This window comes from Centrocercus urophasianus, unplaced genomic scaffold (genome assembly GCF_019232065.1).
Source record: "Centrocercus urophasianus isolate 14NV4802_14NV808 unplaced genomic scaffold, USGS_Curo_1.0 seq_25, whole genome shotgun sequence".
Taxonomy (NCBI): domain Eukaryota; kingdom Metazoa; phylum Chordata; class Aves; order Galliformes; family Phasianidae; genus Centrocercus; species Centrocercus urophasianus.
In genome coordinates, this window is record NW_024884811.1 from 16,518,253 (window position 1) to 16,525,596 (window position 7,344).

The window sequence follows — 7,344 nt, forward strand, 5'->3', positions numbered from 1 at the left end:
CTGGCCACAGCGTTATGGATCCGAACACAAGAGAAAGATGCCTTCTTTCACTGCTACGTACTTCAGCTCTGACAGTCCTCCGCAGGTACTATGATTAACTTTTAATCTTAAGTGTAAGTGGAGATATTCCACTACTTCCACAGTTTACCAATAGACTTTCATTTATTTCTGGCAGTCTGACAGCGATAACCTTCAATATATTCCCTGAATCACAGCTATTTGCCCTATCTCCTCTACAGGTTAAAACCATAGTATTAGGCAACGCTCAGCAAGGTCTGACAACTCCAAAACAATCTCTAAGTTACCCCACACGCAGAGTTACCACCAGTATTTATGCACTCACAGGCACCTAGACAGCAACTCCAAGGAGCATGCAAAGGGACTAGGCTTCTCAGACATGCAGGAAGTATACAGACAGCAGGAGAGCCAGTTATTCAGATCTGTACACTTAGAAGATGTTATGGATCACTACGTTCCCGTTCAACATCCAGTTAATAAAAGCTGCCTGGAATTTTCAGTAGTTTACCATCTTTACCACTAAGCAAGGCACAGAGCCTAAAATTGATTTATTCTAGTTTTGCTTGGCTTTCCTCTACAGCTGTTTCAAGTATTAGCCCTATGCAAAAATAACCAGTCCACAATCAGCTCTCAAAAGGAATGTGATCAGGGTACTGTTGCAGTAGAATTTAGAAACTGCTAGCATCTCACATAAGAAGTTAGTTTTTGTGGCCTCCTGCCACTACTTCTCACTTGAAAGAGGTATGAACTTCTGACCAGTGAGAGAAAAAAGAAAAGCAACATAGTGGGGAGCATACAAAAGAAAAAAAAATAAGAGATGGGGGCAAGTGAGTAAACTCTACCATGAAATGCCTGCATCATTTGCGAGAGCAGCAGCCTCCCTCCACGGTCTCTTCTCCCATCAGTGTGCAGTTTCTTGGTTTGGAGAAGGAGAGGGAAGGAGGTTTTATTGCTTTACTAGCAGATGCACTCTTGGAAGAGGAAAGAGAAGAGCACAGTGCCCATATTTTTAGAGACTGGACAGACGGATGCCTGCTACTGCACAGTGACTTACTGACACTGAGCTTGGCCTGAACTCAAGGGAACCCTGAGCTAATATCCAGCTCTTTCACTCTGGTTCACACAGCTCTTACGCAATTCTTCTATTAGTAAATAAAATCTCATTGACAGCTTTCCATGAGTGTCCCGAGACAAGAGCCAAGCAGGTCACTGACAGATATTTACCGAAGTCATCTACTCCTAGTTAATCCAGGAGGCCTATATAAGATGACAAATTTGCACATCTGGGCTTTAAAATAATAATAATAATAATGATAATAATAATAATAATAAAATTCAAACACTAATCTGAAACCTACTGGGATACAAAAAGCAAAAAGAAAAGGCCGCCTTTCGGCGCGCACAGCAGCAGCTCTAAGCAGACCACAAGCGTTCTATGTCAGCTCTGCGATAGGCGCACTCACTACAGAAACACTGACAAGAATTCGCTCCGACCCCGCAGTGCCAGCAGAGCAGAAACTGAAGCAGACTTCTCACAGCCGTAAGGAAACTCCAGATCGTGACAAGTGGACTGCGGAAGGCTCTTCTCGCCGTGCAAGAGAAAGCCAGCCCTTCCGAGAGCTCCGTGAGAAGTTGGGAGAGAAGGTTTCTGGCTGATCTTGATGCGATTAGGGATTTTCTCGATTGTATTTCGGAGCAGCGACAAAAAAAACCCTCGGTTCCCCTCCAAGCTTCGCTGCGGCCGCGGGGTTGGGGGGGCGGTCATTCACGGCGACGGGACCCCTGTCCGACAGCCGCCGAGCTGCCGCCCAGATCGCCAGGAAAGCAGCACCGCCCGACGCCGCCGGTTCGGTCCCGGGGCCGCCGGAAGGTCCTCGCTCCCCTCGGAAGAGCGGGGAAGGAGGCGCGGCCGGGCCGCGCTGTCACGGAGCCGGCGGGATCGATGAGGGACCCGCGCTGCCCGCCCCCGCCGGCGGCTGTCAGCCTTCCCGAGCCCCCCGTGGAAATAAAACCACATAAAATAAACACAAGGGAACAACCAAGACTCACGGGCTGCTCCCTGCTCCCCTCTCCGGGCTCTCCGGCCGCGGCAAGAAGGAAGAACTTTCCTCCTGTTGCTCCACGCGGAGGAGCTGCTCCCCGCGTACACCCACCGCCGCAGCGGCCGCCACCACTACCAGCGCCGGGCGGGGGCAGGTGGGCGCCGCGCACAAAGCCCCTATTCACAGCGCGCGCCGCCTCCCCCTCGCGCCGCGCCGCGCCGAGCCTCGCTCACCCCAGGCAGCAGCCGTCCCCCTCCGGTCGCCGCCGCCGCCGCCGCCGCTATGAAGGGCGGAGCAGCGCCGCCGCGCGCCCCGGGACACTCAGCGGCTCCACGCGGATAGGGCGGGGGGCGTGACATCATTCCACGGTCACGTGACCGCGGGGCACCGGTCCCCCGGCGGGGGACTGTCTGCCCCCTCCTCAACCGGGGTCTGCAGCCCCGTGCTCGCGGGGGGCGGGTCACGTGACACCGCGCCTACCCGCCCGTCACTCGCGTCCCAACGACCGTTACGCAGAGGAGAGGGGCGAGGGGGTTTCCGTCCCGCGCTTCTCAGCGTCTCGGATTCCTCTTTCTCAAAGCCCTAGGATGCACTAGAGGGAAGACAAGCGGGTTCCTTTTCATTTAATGTCTGGATTCGTTACCTCTGTGGAGTTTGGTGACACAGGAGTCCAGCAGTTATAAAATCCCAGGTGGGCTTTACGGCTGAGCGAGGCACTGGTTCACTGGATGTGCTCCAAAAGGCTTTCTTCCTCCAAGCTGATCTGCCACCAGTGGCCAACCAGCCCCACATCTCACCACTAGCACCACAGTTCCGTACCCTGTGTAAGTAAACCAGGATGCCTCGTCTACAAATTGTCCTAGTCAGTCGGTGAACCTCCTCCGTCACCAGAGATGCCAGCCTTCTCACCGCAAAAAACCCATCTGCTGGTCCCTTCGCAACAACCACATTCCACACCTTGCAGTCCGCCTTTAATCTTGGTGATCACTTCTTTCTGTTCCCAACCATCCACACCTTCTAAAGTGGCAAACAGTACAGAGAGGAAATGAGCACTTGAAAACTTTAAGTCATTATTGTAATAGTGGTAGGTATTGTTATTGAATAAATACATTTTGTTCATAATCATTTTTGTTCATAAATCATATTGTTATTGAATAAATACATACCTGGGAGCATACTTTCCTCTGTTTATTCACAGTTCTTACATCGGCCAATTTATTTTGCATGTGTTTCACCTTTGAGAACAGCCATAATTGTGCCAGCACCATTTCCTCTCCTTTTTCTTTTAAAAACGCACACACCTCTGATAATCTAACAAAGTTAATGCTAAAAATTTAATTTGCATGGAAAGAATAAAAATAGGAAAACTAAACTTGCCCAGCAATATTAGTTCTGCAGCTACAAAATGTGTTGCAATTATTATGCAATTATTTTTAATTCTGGCGTAATATGTGTGCATATAATATGGTTAGAAAATACCTTGCCCACTTCCTCCCATGCTGGCAAAATAAGCACGATTTAAAATGCAAGTACAATCTCTTACACTTTGGGTGTTTCAACCATTATGAATGTCTACTTCTATCTTCAATGCCAGGATATTATGAACGTGGGTTTGGTAGGCTTGCATGGGATAGTCACATACAACATAATGCTAAATGTATTTCGGGCTACAGTACTATTAAAAACAAAACAAACAAACAAACAAACAAAGTTCTAGAGAACTGGGAAATATGGTATTTGCTTACTCCCAGAGAAGCATTTTCCACTGTATTATAAGCTGCTGTCCAGGAAGAAGACTTTGGGCTTTGTAGCAGCAGTTGGATTAAATTTGTTAAACCAAGCTGATGCCCTCTAAGCTAGTCTCGTTCCATGGTAGACTGTGCTTTTTCCCTGGGCTCCCTTTTGGGTTTCTCTCTAAGGGTATTGCTTAAATACTCCTACGTATTTTTGTGGTTCATGCCTCTTCAGGCAGAGCACAAGACTAGGAGTCAACTATCTCATGTGCTGTAGAGCTTTGGAATAGCTGTCTTTTCCCAACTGTGCCTCTATTGTCTGTCTGTCTGTTGTAACAACACTGTGAGACCTGTAGTTAGTAAATGCTACCTGTGAGTAGTCAAAAGTTGTCAGCATAATCCATTCAGCAACTCACAAGATGGAGCACATTCAACACGAGCTGCTTTTCCCAAATGGAAGAAGCTTAGCTTATCACATACACACTGGCTATGTCCTATAGCTTATCACATAGCACACTGGCTATGTCCTATATCTCTCCAATCCTTTATCCCAGGAACATGAGAAGAGGGTGAAAGAAGAGAGTATCACCTTCTGTACAACCCCTCCTAGAAAAACTGGGGTGCTTGCAGCCTGTAGTGACCTGGAGCCACTGCCAACCACAGTGAGGGTGTAATGAACTCCCCATGCTTTCCTATCTACTTCTCCAAAAACGAGAGGCCTATAAGTGGCTTGAAGATGTCTTCAATCACACCTTATCAGTCTACTGTCTTGATAGTATCTGCTAATTATCTTACTTGGCATTGTTATATTTTTTTTTTTTGCTGCTTCTGGCTATTGCCTTCTGCAGTGCTCAAAGTTCCAGTCACATCTCCTCCTAGAAATTATTTGTAAAAGAAATCATGCTCCTGAACTGGTTTATCACTTCTCTTCTATCTTGAAAGCAGCTTAAACTTGTTCTGTACGCTCTAAGTGCCTTGTATCGTCTTTCCACATCAGACTTACTCTGATATAATTGCTTGCAGTCTGAATATAGCTTGTTTTGATAATCCTATCTTATTTTTTAGCTGAAGAACAACTTAAAGAAAGATTATTTTTAGATTTTGAAGTGTGCTTTTGTTCCTGGGCTGTTCTTTGCTTACATTAGAATATTCTTTTCACCCTTTGTGACAGATGTCCCTCTGACAGATGCAGGAATCTCTGTCATATCAAATGAAACAGGCTTTAAAAGTGTGTCTTTCTTTTATCTGCTCCCACCAGAGCACTTTCTTTTTTTTAATAACTTGCTAGCCCACATAGTAAATGCATCTCTTGTGTCTCAGTTCACAATACGGCACACTTCAGAGAACCCAGAGAGGAATTTTTCTCCTTTACTGTTCTGTGTAACTCACATAGCAGCAGCAGTGTCCTTCTGATGCACAGGTAGTACAAGGCAGCGCAGGAAAATACTGAAGAGTGAAGAAAGTCGCAACTGGAGCTGTTCAAACAGGGCTCTTAACTGAGACAAAATTTTGAGAGGAAAGGCTATCTAGTGACTTTTTTTTCTTTTATGTGAACTTTTAAAGGCTGAAAGAGAAAGATCTGTATGTCATTGCAATGAATCATCTCGATTGTTTTAACTTTCAATTGCTAGATGTATATTTCCTCTACCAATTTCTCATGGTTTTTGCATGTATGTTATCTGATTAAAACCTATCTGCATGGTGTCCCAGTCTATCACATTTGAGGGACTCATTTGCAGTCCCAGGTGATATTTATAGGAAAATTGTAGAGAAATTCAACTGTTTTGTCAACTTCTTTCTGTATGACTGGCACCAAGAGGCAGCACAAAGGTGGGCTTCTGTTAGCTGTATCCCATAAATTCGTATATTTTTCATCTACCACAGGAGCTAAAGTAGGCTGCTCTTGTCACTGTTAAATTCTTTAGGAGGGTTGCAGCAGAGATCAGCTGGACCTTGGAGATCAAGCCTTAAGTAGAAGTCTTCCCTGGATGGAACAGGAGGGATAAAAGCTTGAGCTCATCTTCAATTAGAGCAGGGAACAGATCTCCAGAAATGTAGTTTACTCTTCTCTCTTATCTGCCTCTGGACATATTTTTTTTTTTTAGTTTAGTTTTATCCATAAACATACAAAAGGAATATATATACAAAAGGAATAAACATATACATATATATATATAAAAGGAATTAACATAATTCTTAACTGCAAAGACTAAAAATCCTCTTTTTCCTTTTTACTTTCTCACATCATGGAAATTTGTGCTTGTGTGTTAGTGTCTTTGATATGAATGTGCTTTTGTATGTTTCACTAGGAGAAAAATAATTTCCTGCCCTTTTTACTAGCATCCAGCATAATGTGAGTTTACTGTCTTATGCAACTCGTGGAAGCTCGGAGCTGCAAGGCAGTGAGCTTGATGATCTAATGCAGTTTTCCCACAGAGACTCATCTGCAGAATTATCCCCAAAACATATTTCATTCTTAAATTATTTTCAAAGCACAAGTCCATAGAAACTAGAAAAGAGGACCAAGCACTTCTTACACAAATTGTACCTAAAATGGCAGTGCATCTATGTAAATAATTTAAAAAAGAAAAAATGCTTTATATCTTCTTAAAGAAAAACTCAGCAAGCAGAAAGGCAGCTGTCCAAACAGGGAGAGAGGCCTTTGGAAGTAAAGAACACAGCTGTGCTAAGAATCCCAGAATTAAAATGGGCCTATTTCAGTTTTGTATAATGTGTATTAACTTTACTGGTGTAACGTTCCCTGCTTTGTTTTTTTAATTAAGACAGTGCCTCACCTGCACAGACAGTGGTGTAAGGAACTACGGAAATTCTTTGAGATTTGGCTTGCTCAGACTTTTCCCTTTCTCTCTTCCACATACTTTCTTCTCATTGCTCAACACTGCAGACAATCCAGGAACACTTGGGAACCAAGGTCACATATGAGAAAATGTCTTCCTTCCCATGATCTGTATAATCCAGAGACTTCTCTGCAAACTCAAGGGCTGACAATCCTACAACATCTGTGTGAAACTAACCAAATTACTGGAAGCCAGGCAGAACACACCTTGCAGAGAGATGGCTTCAAATTCTCAGCAAATATAAAGGGCTCTTTGAAGGCACATCACTGAAAGTCCTGAAAGGCCAGTTGCCCAAGAATAACCACAAAGATTATACTAATCTGAAGATCACTAAAGAGTAAAGCTCTAGTATTCAATTACACTGGAGAGCACTTTGGTTATGTTGTAATAGTACAAAAGTCAAAGCAGTTCCCACAGGCAGGGGCAGTTATACTGCATATATACTCCACACCATGCCGAGAGTTGCTTTGTCTATTCTCTTGCTGTAAAGTTTCTCTTCCATTCAAGATTCGTAAATCAATTTCCTCTTCCCATTCAAACCGAAGAAAACCACATTCCTGCATATTTTATATGACTATTTGCATTACAGAGAAACCAAGCACCTTGCAAACGGCATTTCAAACTGCTGATTTTTATGTCTTTGCTCCCTACAGGATTTCTTAGTGTGCTGGGCATCTGCAAGCTGAAACTTCA

General features: G+C 44.5%; 1 protein-coding gene across 4 annotated transcripts in view; it reads right to left on the reverse strand.

The window, feature by feature from the left end:
* The window catches only part of RAI14 (retinoic acid induced 14), a 96,615-nt gene extending 94,266 nt beyond the window's left edge, over positions 1–2,349 (reverse strand). For 3 of the 4 annotated variants that reach the window (XM_042825628.1, XM_042825627.1, XM_042825625.1), the window contains exon 1: positions 2,294–2,349. The gene's annotated coding sequence lies outside the window, so the exon portion shown is untranslated. Of the gene's footprint in view, positions 1–2,067; positions 2,096–2,293 lie in introns of those variants that run through there. The other variant, XM_042825626.1, reaches the window with a different exon arrangement.
* Between the last annotated feature and the right edge of the window lie 4,995 nt (positions 2,350–7,344).